This window comes from Ictidomys tridecemlineatus, chromosome 13 (assembly GCF_052094955.1).
Source record: "Ictidomys tridecemlineatus isolate mIctTri1 chromosome 13, mIctTri1.hap1, whole genome shotgun sequence".
In the NCBI taxonomy this organism is placed as follows: Eukaryota; Metazoa; Chordata; class Mammalia; order Rodentia; family Sciuridae; genus Ictidomys; species Ictidomys tridecemlineatus.
The window spans coordinates 76,688,333-76,704,020 of NC_135489.1; positions in this window are offsets into that span (position 1 = coordinate 76,688,333).

Consider the following 15,688-nt stretch of genomic DNA (forward strand, 5'->3'; position numbering starts at 1 on the left):
TTATGTATGTATGTGTATATATGTCTATATTGTGTGTTTGTCGACCTCTAAAAATAGTTCTAAGAGACACTGACTGCTAAAGCTATTGTGTTTAATATCTCAAGTTAAACTTTGCCTCAGAATTTTTCCAGGGGCATTTAAGTAATTGTATTTGCATTTGTGAAACTGAACAGTACCAGATATATGAGACCCTACTTTATATGAATTTGGTTCTTGGTTAATAATAATTACCAGAACTTGATTCTAAATTGAAAGCTGTAAAATAAAAGTAGGTAAATTATAGAAGTAGATAGAATAAAATATTTTCCAATAGTGTAAGTTCTACAAAAAAATGCTATTACCAGGACAATCCCTTTGGTTGGAGAAATCTAAGAGAATATATGTTCATCTTAATATTTCTTAAATATTTCAAGTACAATAATATAATATTTAGCTTAGAATTGATTATATTAGTAGAACTTTAGTGTAGACTCTGGAATAAACATTTTAAAAAGTCCGAAATGCTATTTTTTATTAACATATATTAATTGTACATGTCAATGGAGTTTGGTGTGATATTTCCATACATACATACATATATCCTGCACTGACCAAATCATCCATTTCTCACCACCCCCCATCCTCCCCTCACTAGTCCCTGGTGATCACTATTCTACTTTCAGGTCTTTTTTAAGTTTCCACACAGAAGGGAGAACATACAGTACTTGACTTTCTGTGTTTGTCTTGTGAAATACTGTTTTGGGCAGAAGCCAGACAGCCTGATTTTAAACTTTGGCATTACTACTTTCTGGCTTTGTAACCTTGAGCAAGACACTTGACTTTTCTGAACCCCAATTACCTCATGTTTTGGTTTTTCTTTTTCCCTATTAAAAACTGTGGCTTTTCTGTCTCGACCAGTGTTCTAAAGTCAATGATGCCAGCCATATGTTAATGTGTCAAGGATTCAACTTCATCCATAGAATTTTAAGTATCCTGAAATACTCCAGAGAGCTTGCTGATTGCTCGGAGTATCTATTAAGGACTGAGAAAATGAAGAAGAAGAGTGGGATGTAGTGATTCTCAAGAGAATTATTAGGAACAGGGAACTGAATGCTAATGGAAAGTTTTTTTTCTGTTTCAACATCTATGTTTATAAGCCATTTGCATGTTCAAGAGTGGCAGATTACAACTAGGAATCTGAATTCTAGCTGTGGTGCTGCCCCTCATACTGCATAGTCAGGACTTTCTGGACCTCGGTTCCTTTTCTGAATGTGTTGCCCCCACTCTGCATGATAGCACATCCTTGTCTGGTTCATAGTACATTCCCAAACACAGGCATGTCTCACTCGGGTGGGGCTGCGTATCTGGGCACCGCTTCCTAACTAAATTAGCTGATAGGATCCACCCTGTCTGGAGATGGGACCACAGAGATAGTAACTATGGTTCTTTCATTCAAGATGCTGTAGATTCAGCAGAAGAATTGAGGGTAAAAGAATTTGCTCCTGGATTCCTATAAATGATCATAGTGCTTGCATCAGCCTTTTAGATGATGAACCATCACAGACCATGGTGAGCAAAGGCAGAAAGAGGACTGGGTTTGCCTTAGCTGTCATCCATGGGACAAGTTATCAAGTGTTTAAGAACGTCCATCTTTTGACTTTAAAATGAGCAGAGTATCTATCTTACTGAGATGTTGCAAAGATAAGAAACAAGGTATATAAAACTCTCATTGCATAATAGATGCCTAATAACTTGAGACAGTTTAAAATCCACAGAAGTCAAGTCTGACAGTAAGAGTTGCACCATTCTGGATCCATCTGAATTTCTCTTCTGTATTGTCTAGAATCCTCCCCAAGTTCTTCCTACCATGGCAGTAGGAACAAGCTTCTAGTCTGTTTTGTGTAATGGGAAAAAAATAAAATGAGTTTTAATTTAGCTTGGAGCTTAAAAAAGACTTCTTATTCCCTTGAAATATGGAAATCTTCCTTGGTACTTTATACTTAACACTTGCAGTAATCTTCTGGCAGCATATTAGGGATTTACAGTTGAATCAATTCAAATTCGACACCTCTATGAGCATTAGTGCACGTTGTTGCTGATGGAAATTTGTGGAATGGAGACACCATTGTGTTCAGCAAGAGAATGGGCAGTGGACAGTCAGAAGCAGGGGAAACCATATGTGGTTTTGGGTCATTTTTAAGACAGGTTCTGTGGTTTTGCCATATATAATTTGTTTTATATGTTTTTGGTGACATTGCTGAGGGTAACACCTCTGATCCTTTCCTATCTCCTATAGGTGGTTAAAAATGTTGCTAATTTTTTGCTTTTGCATCAGTGAACAACCTTTTCGTGATTGTGATCATTAACTACCTCAAGAAATATAGAAAAAGAGTAAGATATATATTTTCTCTCAATGATTCTACCTTCTGATTGTAGAGGCTAAACTCATGGCAATAGAAACAACTAGAACAGAGATTCTTAACACTGGAATATTCAGAAAATTGGGGGAACACAGTGTTGGGTGCTTCTCTGGTGAGCCAGAGGCTAAGGAGACTGGACACCCTGAACTCCATAGGAAAATCCTTTGCTATGAAGAATTGCTCTCTCCCACCCACAGGACTTCCAGCTGTTCATGTAGATGAAAGTCCCAGCAGCTGTTCATGTAGATAAAAAATGCCCTTATAATAATCTGAGCCTAGAACCCAGCTCCTTTTTACATGCACACACGAAATATTTTTACATGGTTTAATCCACACTAGCTTTTCAGTAATGCAGCAACAGCATCATGTTACGTGAAGTTTGTACTTGGTTATATTTGAAGGCTTCCGAGAGTAATCCTAACCATTTCAGGAGAAAAACACAGTCTTTCTAATATAATTTCTGTGTGTTCATTTTTATGCTGCTGTAACTTTCATGGCCATCTTCCATATCGGAGAAATCACAGTGAACACTTACATAGCTTTTACTGTTCCAAGTGCTTCGATTATATGCACTGATTTAATTCCTACAGCAACTCTATGAGGTGGACACTATTCTCATTTCCAAGATGACTAAATTGAAGCATGAAACATTTAAATAAGTCTCTCAAGATCATAGCTAGACAGGAATAGTAAGATCTAAGCTTCTAATGATTTTTTAATATGGTTGTATACAATATTTATGTTTTGTATTATTCAATATAAATTTTTTTACTTCTCCTTATGTTACTGATATAAACCATTCTACTTATTTTTGAAAAATTATCTATGTAGAGAGTATTTAGTCTGTGTGCCTATATTTAGCAAAGTATATTTACAGGAATTGTCATTAAGAATTTCAATTCAGGATACAAGAAATATTTGTTGTAAAAAGAAAATGTTAACTTACCAAAGAATAAAATTGACTGGTGGATAGATAACAAGGAGTCAGGACAGTGAGCCTGAGCTTGCTGAGAACCACTTTGAAGTATGACTTGGATTTAAATGATAGGGGGTGACACGCATTGGGAGCTCACCACTGGGTGTGTTGCTGCCTGGAGGCCTTTGCTCTGGGTGTGCCCGTAGCCTGGATCCCCCTCCCAGGGCTCTGGGTGATTGCCTCGCTCCAGATCTCTGGATGACCATCATCTCAGAGAGGCTTCCCAGATCCTCTGTGTCCTAACACTTCATTGCCCTCCTCTCCTTTGTCTTCCTCCATCGCCCTTATCATCCTGTGGTGTGTTTTGTCTTGCTAACTAAGTTGTTGTATGTAAGCTCCAGGTAGGAAAATGTGTTTTGTTTATACTGTGTCCCCCAGCATGTGGGACAGTGGTTGGCATATAGTAGGAGCTTAGTAGAAAATATTTTTTGTATGAAGGGGCGAATAAAGGATAATTAAAATTTGGAGAAGGACAGGAATATTTATGTTTGAGACATACTTTAATAACTTAAATCTGACTTTGAAGGGCTGGTTTGAGGCAGGCAGAGTGGAAGGAGAAGGGAGCTGGTAAAGATAGGGAAATGGGGGCTGCTGGTCCAAGAGACAGTTGGAATTCTAGCCTTCCAGGGACAGAATGGAGATGTCAAAGAGCAGCTGAAAACAGTTTTGCATTTAGGGATTAGGAGCAGCAATCTGGATCCCACAGAGGAATGTAGATGCTTTGAAGTTACAGGCTGAGGCTGGATTTGAGGAAATGAGGTCTGGCAATGGAAATCAGTATTGCCCTGGAGGGGGAAAGGTCAGAAGCGAGAAAATAGTGGAGATTCAATGACAGAATTTCAGATCTGAGACACAGAGTGACATGATGCAGATGAAAGGAAACAAGGTGTATTAAGAAAAGAAGTAGTAATCCGAGAGTTAAAAAATGATGGTATGGGGTTAGGGTGGTAGCTCAGTTGGTAGAGCATTTGCCTTACATGTGTGAGGCACTGGGTTCAAATAAAAACAGATAATATAAAGATACTGTGTCTGTGTTCAACTAAGACAATATTTAAAAAATGTTGATATGATAATGGAATTATTGTTATCAATATCATCTGATATCTATTTGTTTTATTATATATCATTATTTCAAGTGCTTTGCATATATTACTTTATTATTTTATTCTAATTAGTTATGTGTGAGGGTAGAATGCATTTTGATGCATCATACATAAATGGAGTATAACTTCTCATTTGTCTAGTTGTACATGATGTAGAGTTACACCTTTCATTTACTCCTCCTAACTGTTCTGGCTATTGATTACTGTATAATAAATTACTTCAAACTTGAAATACAATTTATTTTTACTAGTTTCCATGATTTTGTGGGCATGGCTACACATTCTTATTTGGGGTCCCTTGTGGTTGCAGTCAGATAGTGTATGGGGCTGGAGTCATCTGAAAGCTAAACTGAGCTGCATGACCAGGATGGCTTCTTCATCTTGGTCTGGTTGGTGACTGGGCAGATGTGTGTGCTTGTTTTTAGGCAGGCACAATCTCTCCATATCTCCCACTCCATACTTTCCTACATATCAGCACAGGGATTCCAATAGCAAATTCAAAGAAAGCAAGGTGAAAGCTCAAGGCCTCTGTGACTTAGCCTCAGCAGTCATGCATAATCATGTGGGTACACAAGCCAGCTCAGATTCAGCATAGTGGAGTGATGTGACTCATTAGGAGTCTTTTGCAGATTAGCTGCTGCACTAACCAATTTAGAAGTTAAGATTAGAGTCCAGGTGCTGGGTGAATTGGGGAAATTCATATTTTCTCTCAAAGTGTTTTGTTTATGTGGAAATGAGAGATTGGTGGGAATGAAATTGAAGGTACTTTCTATTTTACTCTTTTAAGTATTTGGATTGATATGATGGAAGTGGGAATAGAAAGGAACAAAAGGAAAGTAATGGCATTTTATGAAAGACAGGATTTGGTCAGGATGATGGGTGAAGGAGAGAAGGTAATGTGGTAGAGGGGAACATGTCAGGGTTACTCGAGGATTCAGTTAGATGATTTATATTAAACACCTGACAATGTGTGACTCACATGAGACACCTATTGGATGATAGGAGTGACGGATTTCATCTGAGACACTGGAAACAACCTGGGCCCCCTGACTGCAATGATAAGAACTACTTTAAATATAGAAAAATGTTTCATAGTTTTGAAAAAGTTTGACGTGACTGGCAGGACATTTGAAAGGGAAGAGTATTATATTTTTGGAAATACAGTACTAATGTTCAACTTAGAAGTAGTCATTGAAGAGTGTAGGCCTGGGTGAGAGGCTGTGGAGATCCTGAGTTAGGGGATTAATAGAAGAAAGCAAAGAAGGGATGGTCAGAGCAGTGGAAAGAAAAGAAGTTCAGGGCGCTGGGAGTTCAGGGAAAGTGTTAAGAGTGATCAAACAAGGCTGAACACTTCAAAGAAGGTAAGGAGGATGAAAGACCATATTTTTTTAAAAAAAGTTTTGCCTTTTTTCTTATCTTTTGTAAAGGATTAAGAGAAATTTAGGGAATAAAACACAAGGGTGTAAATAGCAACTAAGAACTTCAGCATCAGGGAATCAACAGAATTTCAAAGATGAAGAAAATGCAGTGGTCTCCCTCTTGCCTACAGAGGATATGTTCTAGGACCCCCACTGGCTGCCTAAAGCAGTGAAGAATACCAAAACCTACATATACTGTATTTTTTCTTGTATAAACATAATGATGAAATTTATAAATCAGGCCTAATAAGAGATCAACAAGATAAAATAGAATAATTTTAACAATATGCCAAAATTAAAGTTATTAAAACTTCTGTTTATTTCTAGAATTTTCCACTTAATGTTTTTTGATTAACAAACTGTAGAAAGTGAAACTGCAGACAAGGAAGAACTGCTGTATTTATGATGAGGGCATACTATCTAAGACAAACCTGAACAACAGAAGTACTTCAATGACAGGAAGAATATGCAGTAATCATATCATTAAGTCACAAAAGAGTTGAGAATAAAATTTTGAGATGGAGATGAGGGAGAATGGGCAGGATTTTATGTTAAAATAGGGCAAAAGCAAGATTTCCCCCTTTTCTCATACAAAAGACCTCTTTAATATAAAAAATTACAGAGTAATACTACTCTAAACCATACATAAAAATGTTTTTTTCCTGAAAGAATCACATTCTATATAGTAGTGATTACTCTTCAACTTAGTTCTGTATTCCTAAAAGCCACTTTAAGTTTACAGCCATAAAAATGTTCCCTTCTGATCGAAATATAGATCCTGAAATCTATATACAAAACATTGCATTCTTTATCCATACACAGCTTGTTAGCTTTTGGATTCATTTTCTCCCAAGTCAGATTTATAATAAATCATCTCTACATTAAGATTTTGGAAATTAAAGAGCTCAGGCACACATAGCCCCACCAAAAAAAAAGGGACCTAAGACCAGCCATACCATACAGGTCAGAGGCTGCATCATTGAATTTGTGAATTCTGAGCATAGGTCACATTTTCTAATCCCTTGGCTTTTATTATGAACAGGGGAAGAACCATGGTTATATCTAGGTCACCAAGGAAGCCACTTGTTTTGGATTTGAGAAATCCAAGAGAAAGGAAAGTAATTAAAATGCATGCTTATCGTTTTCAGAGCAGCATTTATGTGGATGTAAGTAAAGTCCAAGAATATTAAAGTTCATAGAAATGGTTCCAGAAGGGCTGTCAGTCTTTGTCTAAGAATGAGCTGCGGATTTTGAATAGTGTCATGGTTGTTATGCATCTCTGTAAGAGGAAAGCCCCATTCATCTTTCTCACGGCAGCCTCCAAGCTGTAGGGAGACCGTTATTAAATGGCGTTCACCGGGTCAGGTGGAAAACCTCTTCCCCAGAGGCTCCCCCTCGCCAACCAATCACAAAGCAGCCTGCGCCAGGTCCACACCCCCTGCCCTCACACTCTGGAGAATGGAGTATGATTGGTGCATAGTTGGGGTTCTGTGGGAGGGGTTTCTTGTCACTCTTCCCAGCTTCCCTGCAGTTCCTTATTTGGTACCTTTTGACAGAACTAGTCTTTCTTGCAGCTAAACATCTTGATATACATTATTCATTAAGCCCTGGAGCTGGAAGATAGAAAGATGCAAACTCTTAGATCTTTACCTATTCTTTTATCACATGGATTTTCTTTATTCAGAATAATTGTTGAATTTTGTTCCATTTTGGAGTTTTACAAATGGCATGTATTTAATGGGAAGATGACTGGATGGAACCTAATACGAGGCATTCTTTTGTATACTTAATTACCAAAATCTTTAAAATCCCACACTGGCTTACGGGGATTATGAAAGTATAAAGGATTTGAAGATACACATATTTTTGAACATATTTATCATATATATAAACATTTTTGATAAGCAATCAAAAATGCCTGAAGCAAACTATTTGCTATCAGTGTCGTGTAGCTACATAAAGGTAAGATTGATTTTTCCTTTGAAAACTCCTGGTTACTCCGATTACATAATTGATAGTGTTAACAAATTATGATGGTATTTAAGCCTTCTAAGCAATTCTATATTTTTCCCTTTTACACAAACTATGAAACAAATATGTGTTTTCGGTGTTCAAGATAAGATTGGATAACTTTTTATCATGTGTAGTTTGTTAAAATAGCTTTTTGATGTGCAGTGATTCTTCTGTTTGTCATATGGTGTAAGTTTGTGTTGTGCTTTAAAATATCAAGGTAATTAAATAAATTCATTTGCAAATAATTTTTAGTCAACTTTCCTATTCTGATTTATGGATTCCAATTAACATGTAACACTTTAAAGGTTATAAAGTTAATTTATGGCTCTTGCTAAATGCCTGTACTACTTTAATATGACAAAGATATTTTTTCCAATTTTGGATATACAACTCTAGATTACATTAAAATTGACATTGAATATTTAACTGATATTTGTCTCAAAATGAAAATTGATTATCTTAGTGTAAAATTATAAAAAAAAGTTTGTATGATGATGATGCTTTTGTTAATCTCAAGAAGTGAATTAATACACTGAATTTAATAAGAATGTGTTCATATTTAGCAAGCTTTTTGCCTGTTCTGTGGTAATGATAGCATGGTGTTCTACCTCCATGATGGTAATGAAAGGTAGAAAAACTTAGTTCAGTTCTGGGTGAAGTATCACTTCAGAAAGTGAGGCTCATCCTTGATTATTGAGGCAATTGCACAAATTTTTAAAGATTCATTTTTCCATTACTTTAAGGACTTGAAGTTTGAAATATTTTATCTGTTTCTTTGTTTATTTTAAAGGACATTTCCCCCTTTACTTTTGAGATTTTCTTGAATTTTTAGAAAATATTTCAATGTTTAAATTTATGGATGATCCAGATTTTTAAAATGTTTTTAAATATATAGATTTTCATTATGTGAATTCTGCCAAGCATTTCTTTTCATTCCACTTTTTTAAATACAGAAAAGTATAGAGAGTAACCCAAAAAAACCATAATCCCTCTGACTCCTCAATTTATCTCTTAGCTTTTAGCCAGTTCATATTTGATACATTTTTTAAAGGCTTTATGTTTATATTTGGGGTATGAACAATACCTCCAAGAATCTAAATATACAGATGTGGTCTTATGCATTTTGAAGATTTTATTTTTATGCAGCCAATTTAAATTTAAGTAGCTTTTAATACTGATATATTCCAAACTTGTCACAGAACAGCAAATTAAATGATTTTTTAGTGGAAAATCATAGCTAAATATAAGTGTTTTCTTTCTGTTTGAGCTGTACCACCTTTTTGAATGTATACTAGGAGGATATGTTTTATATATATATATCCAGTAGCACAGTGGCATGATTCAGGATTTCAGAAAACTATATTTTAAAATATTTTAATTATATTTTTGTTTCTTTAATTTATTTATTTATTCTAATTTTTATACATGGCAGCACAATGAATTTCAATTCATAGCACACATATAGAGTACAATTTTTCATTTCTCTGGTTGTACACAAAGTGGAGTCACACCATTCATATCTTCATACATGTACTTAGGGTAAGGATGGTGGAATGAGATGGACATAATTTGTTTTATTTTGTTTTCTTAATCTTTTTTTAAAGTTTTTTTGTAGTTGTGTATGGACATATTGCATTTATTTGTTTATTTTTATTTGGTGCTGAGGATTGAACCCAGTGCCTCACACATGCTAGGCAAGCGCTCTGCCACTAGTCTACAACCCCAGCCCTAACAATCTTAAATATAGAACTTATATACAATCTTGAATGTAAACCAGAGAACTGTAGTTCTGAAATGTAAAGCACACCATTCAGATATGCATTTTCACTTTCCTTTAAGCCTTTTAAATGCTACTCACAGATATTCTGATGCTTAATGAAAACAAAGGATTTAGAAATCTTCCTCATGTTTTTATTCATTGCAACCATGATTCTGTTTTATTTTCTAATTACTTAAACCAAAACTAACAAGAAATTCCCAAGCAGAAAATATTTAGAGGCTACTTTAAAAATAACTAAATGCTCAATTAAATCACAACCAATTTTTAATTGAAAATCAATTCAGAGTTTTGTGTCTTTTAAATCTATTATTCAAGAAATATAATGATATTTCAAGAAGAATATATTTTATTAACTTTTAAAATCATCATTTTCCCCAGTCATGGTAATTTTTATGTAATTATTTTAGTAAATGTTACAGAGTTATCTCAAAATAAGAAAAATTCTACTTAGATTTTAAAATTTTTGTTGAATACTTTATTATATGGTTCTTTAGTACATCAGGCTATACACTCCAAAACCAATCTGTAAGATCAGCTAATAGTTGAGAAAGCAATTGTGGTGATTTTTGTGGTTATTAGTTTAGTTTCCCTGGATTTAAAGTTTTGTGTAATAGCCAAATAGTAAAATGATTTTTATTCCTTTTAGAAAATATCCTTATGTTTTAACCTAATGGATGCTTTGACAGTACTCCATAGGAAATCCCTCATAATTCTTTCCTTTGGGAAGAGAGAGGTTGCTTCAAATACTGTCAGTTCTAATTATGATAAAATTAAATATTGACTTTATTGGAGCACCTTGCAAACCTTGGTAGAGAGATAGATGTGTGATAATGGATTTCTCCAACCCAAGATTTTTCTGTTTTGAACAAAAACAAAAGAATAGTCTGGGCATAATGTGTATGATATGAAATATTCAATGGAATATGCAGTCTTGTTTATTCAGCCTACACAATAGATTCTCTGGCATTTTTTGCTTTAGTTATCTGTACTAACTGGCTATTTTGATGAATTATATATTTTAATCACCAGAAAAATTATGCATCAGTAATTTGTGTCCCAGATTTGCAGGTAACAAATATTTTTCTATTTGTACATATGACAATATATTCCTTCTAAGTTAGAGCTTGTGCACAAGTTAGAAGATGGGTCTGTGAATACCTGGATCCTCATCTAATTTTTCCACTTGCCCCAGAAGATTTAGTGTTTAGTTACATTGACAGGGTGCAGGTGGACACCTTCCCTATACTGACTGCTGAGGGGCTAGCAGAGGCTGAAAGGACTGCCTATTTCACACCTTTTACATAAAATGACTTTGTGATTATAGCAACTTACAGCTTATGACAGGGACAATGTCTAGTCAAAGAGATACTTACTTGAATACATGCTTCAAATGTTAATAGCAGACTGTCTTTTTAAGTGTGTGTGTGTTTGTGTGTGTGTGTGTGTGTGTGTGTATTTCTATTTAATGGATGTTTTCAAAGGTGTATTTCATCTGTAAAGCAAGATGTGTTGTCCACTCTTCAACCTGTGTGAGATTATATATGATATAGTATGTTTTTGAACATAGTTTCCTCTATGTCTTAAATTCTTTTATGGGATTAGATGAAGAGGGGGCTAGTCATAACTATAATCAAGTCCTTCAAGTGCATGTTCTTCAATCATAAAAATTATAATCAAGTCCTTCAAGTGCATGTTCTTCAATCATAAAAATTAATATCATTTTTTTAAAAAACACACAAAAATAGGAACTGAGTATCAAAAAGAGGGCTAGGAAAAAGAACTCAAATAAGTTAAGCAACTATTATGTGCCAGACTAAATAAAAGACACTTTCCATTAGATTAATTAATCAGTAACCCATAATTTACTCAAGGATACATAATTTAATAAGATGGACAGAAAAAAATTTGAACAGCATTGCAAACATCTTACGAATATTCTTAGAAGGCCTTTCTAGTAGATAATACTATAAAATGCTAAGTGAAAACAAGAAGCAACTATGTTTTATATGTTATATGATGCCAATTTTTAATTGAAAAATCTCACAGAGGTTAAAAAAAGGGCATAGAAGAAAATATAACTGATTGTGATTATTTCTAAGTAATGGGTTTACATGGTTTCTTGCTTTCTTCTGTATAGCATTCTGGGTTTTCTATCACATGTGCATTTTATAATTAACAAGAGGTTACAAAAAGAAAGTAGAGTAAGAAGGTAACCATTATGTTCCTGGGTTTGAGAATAAGGTTCCTAGACCTGTGAATTGACAACTATAACTTGTATTTATCTTGACCAGTTCGTTTTTGACAGCCATGGAGTGCTAGTATGCATTACTGTGTCCAGCAGTTTATTGATTTGTTGTTGTGATGACCTTCTGCAGTGCTTAGTAGGGAGAGTTCAATCCTTATGCCTAATTTAGATGATCAATAAGATTGACTTTTGGAGAGATTTAACTACATTGAGTTAGATCATATTTGTAACAATTATATAGAGAAGCAGTACTTTTTGAACATTCTAAATAAGCTAATTTAACACTGAGAAATAATTGCATTTAAAACATTTCTAAAAGATAAATTCACTGCTCTTCTCCAGACTTAAATGAGAATTTCTAGTGAAGCTCAACCACTTAAAGGCTGCTAAAGATAAGGAATGATGTATCTGGCTTTGGTCAAGTATCTTATATATTAAGATACTCTATATATTAATATTCTCTATATTAAGAGAAATATTAAAAGCATATTTAAAAGCCTATTTGGGCTGTTTTCAAAGTCAAAGGAAGATATATTTAGAAGCAACTACTATGTACTGTCAATTCTTTAATAAGAGATGACCTAAGGGGAATGAAAATGCCAAGAGTAGTGTCTAAAGATGCTTAAGGGTGTATTACTCCAACAGTTGAGTTGCTGTATGTATGGGTATTAAGATTAAATGAGTTTGTGTTCATATTAGAAATGACACAGTATTGTATACAGGAAACTAAGTAAGTAGAATATATTCACACAGAATGAAAGAAATATAAAATAATAGCAACAAGGAAAAATAATATAGAATGTGTCTATAATAAAACTTGAGGCACAGATTGGAGGGAAGAAGAAAGGAGAAAATATATTAGAAGAAATATCTGACGTGTTAACTGCTAGCTGAATATCTTCACTGTTGACACAAGACATTAAGGCAAAGATACACAAAATATCCTAAAACTCCAGAGAGGATGTATTCAAGGAAGAATAAATACATCTGCGATCCTAATAGAATACCTTTTTATATATGGTGGCAAAAGAAAATCTTAACATTCAGATACAGGTGAGATTGGACATGTTCAAGGTTGTATGGCCATAGACTGAATGTCCAGATTCAACAGCAAGCAATACCCTTAAAGGAAAAGCAATCAAAATAGTTACAGTGGAAGTTAAAGGCAGAATAACAACTCAAAAAGGCTGAAGTTAAATAGATGTCAACTTAGAATTTTTTAACTAGCAATATTAGCCTTCAAAATTTCTAATATGAATAAAGATACTTTCAAGGAAGAGGAGAAAACATAAGAGAATTCGCCATCAATTCACCTGCTTTAAAGAAATATAAAAATAGTTCTTTAAGCACCAAATATTTGACAGAAGAAAAAAAAACTGAGGCAGGAAGAAATGATGAGCTAAAATTAAATGGCAAATATGTGGCCAAATATAATTGAAAAACAGTGGGCATAATAGTTATGGTATTTATAAATTGCAATAAAAACATAAAAAACAGGAAGGGTATAAATTTTTAAGGTTCTATCATTTTTTTGGAAATAGTAAATGCATTATATATATTAGATTGTGATAAACCAAGGATGCATTTTGAAATCTCTAAGTTGTACATTAGCCACTAGCCACGTATGACTGTTGAGCATACATGATTAGACAAAATTTAAATGTGTTTAAGTGTAAAAGAATAAAATCATTTTATTGAAGATTTTTTTGTAAAGCAGTAGATGTGCAGGGAAGTATCAAATCTTTGAAAATGTTGGCAATGCCGCGTGGTATCTTTGGATAAAACAAGCACTGTAGCTTTAGTAAAATAAGTTGCAAAGTAATAAAATACAATAATAAAAGTTGATGGGGTTTTTGTTTGTTTGTTTGTTTCATGACTTGGAAATTGGGTTGGCAAATTCTGTGAATGTTGAGAACCAATAAGCCTTCTACTTTTTACTTGAAAAAAAATTTTAAAGAATATATTATGTAGTGTTTATTTAAGTTTTATTTTTCCACAGTTCCCCAAAAGTACTCAAATCTATTAAAGTTTACTTTGGGGTAAAATAATACCAATATTATTTATATATTCATTTCTGGTAATGATAAACCAAATGATAAAAATATACCATGCTTAGTCACGTGAAAACACTTTTGTGTGCTTATAAATTATATTTTTATCTAAATACCAATAATACATTTAAAGTGTATAATTGTTTTTACTATTAATTGTCATTTATTGTCAAAATCTGTGCTATTTAATGTCATAGCCACCAGCCACACACTATTTAAATTGAGAATAATTATACGAAATTCAAAATTCTGTGTCTTGTTCACATTGACCACATTTCAAGTGTGTGGCAGTCACCTGTGCCTGGCAGCCACTGTCACAAGTGACACAGCTTATGGTTCTTTCCTATGATTGCAGAAGGTTGTGTTGAAGAGTTCTCCTCTAAATTGTCAAGGCAATTTAAAATTTTGGGGATGTATCTTTCTGTGTCCCAGGATACGCTTAAGTTATTTCACTTAAAATTTCCTCTTCTGTTATTTCATTTTACCTTTTGGTTTTTCAGTTTAAAAGGTTGCTTAATCAGGAGCTCACCCATCTCTCTGAAATGAGCCGGTCTGGAAACCAAGTGTCGGAGTACATATCAGACACATTCTTAGGTGAGAATAACTCCATGCAGCTTAAAATTTTTCTTTTGAATTGTTTGTTTGCTGGTTTTTGGAGAGGGATTGAAGCACCAACTCATTTTGGAAATCAAATAAGTGTCAAAAATTCCATTTGTATTTATTATCTTAATAATTTGATACTGTAAACTTCTAAGCCTTAGAATATAAGGTAACAAAGTAAATTTTTTTTATTTACTCAGTGGTGCCAGGGATTAAATTCAGGTCTTCACACATACAAACATTTTACCACTGAGCTACATCCCTAGACAGTTTTCTTTTCATAATACAGAACAGTACAATGTATTTTATAAGATATTTATGCATGCATTTGACAAATTTTTCTTAAATGCTTCCCTGGCTGGGCACTAGGTACTTAATGATAAATTAGAAATAGTCCTGCCCTTGATGATTTGATTGTCTAATGCGTACCATGCCTGGCAATCTGGTGAGCAAGTACAGTGCAACTGCTAAAGAACAGTGTGCTAATAATAGCTGAAAATATGATGTTCTGGGGCAGCCCCTCTACCTCATCAGGAGAAAGAAGTGCAATAAGTGAAAATCAGTAATTTGAACAAATCCTTGATTTAAAATTACTTTCAAAACAAAACTGTTTTGATGGCTGATTGGCACATTACTGAACAGACATGAATGGGTAGGTTTACTGACTGCTTGAAATAGTGGAAGAATGAATGTACCAAGATATCTTGATTTTACTGTAGAAAAAGATAAAGAGCATTGGTGTAAAATCACTTAATAACTTATAATTGGAATTCTCTGTGGTTTCTATAAAACTTGGTTACATCATAACTTATCTAATGTGGTATAGAAAAAGAAAGGACCTGAGTTATTCAAGTCATTGAATATGCGTGTTTCCATTTTCAATTTTTTTTTTTAATTTACCTCATCAAATGTCAAAAGGGACTACTTCCCTTTGTATTTTTTTCCTTAGAAAGCTTATTTCTATAATAACAGGAAATAAAAGGGAAAACTATATTTTCTTTCAAAAAATGCTGCTTCAATTCCCATAGTCTGATCGGTTTTAATTAGCTGTTAGATTTGTACACTGCTATTTTTATTATATTTGTGTTTGAAGTTTTTATTAT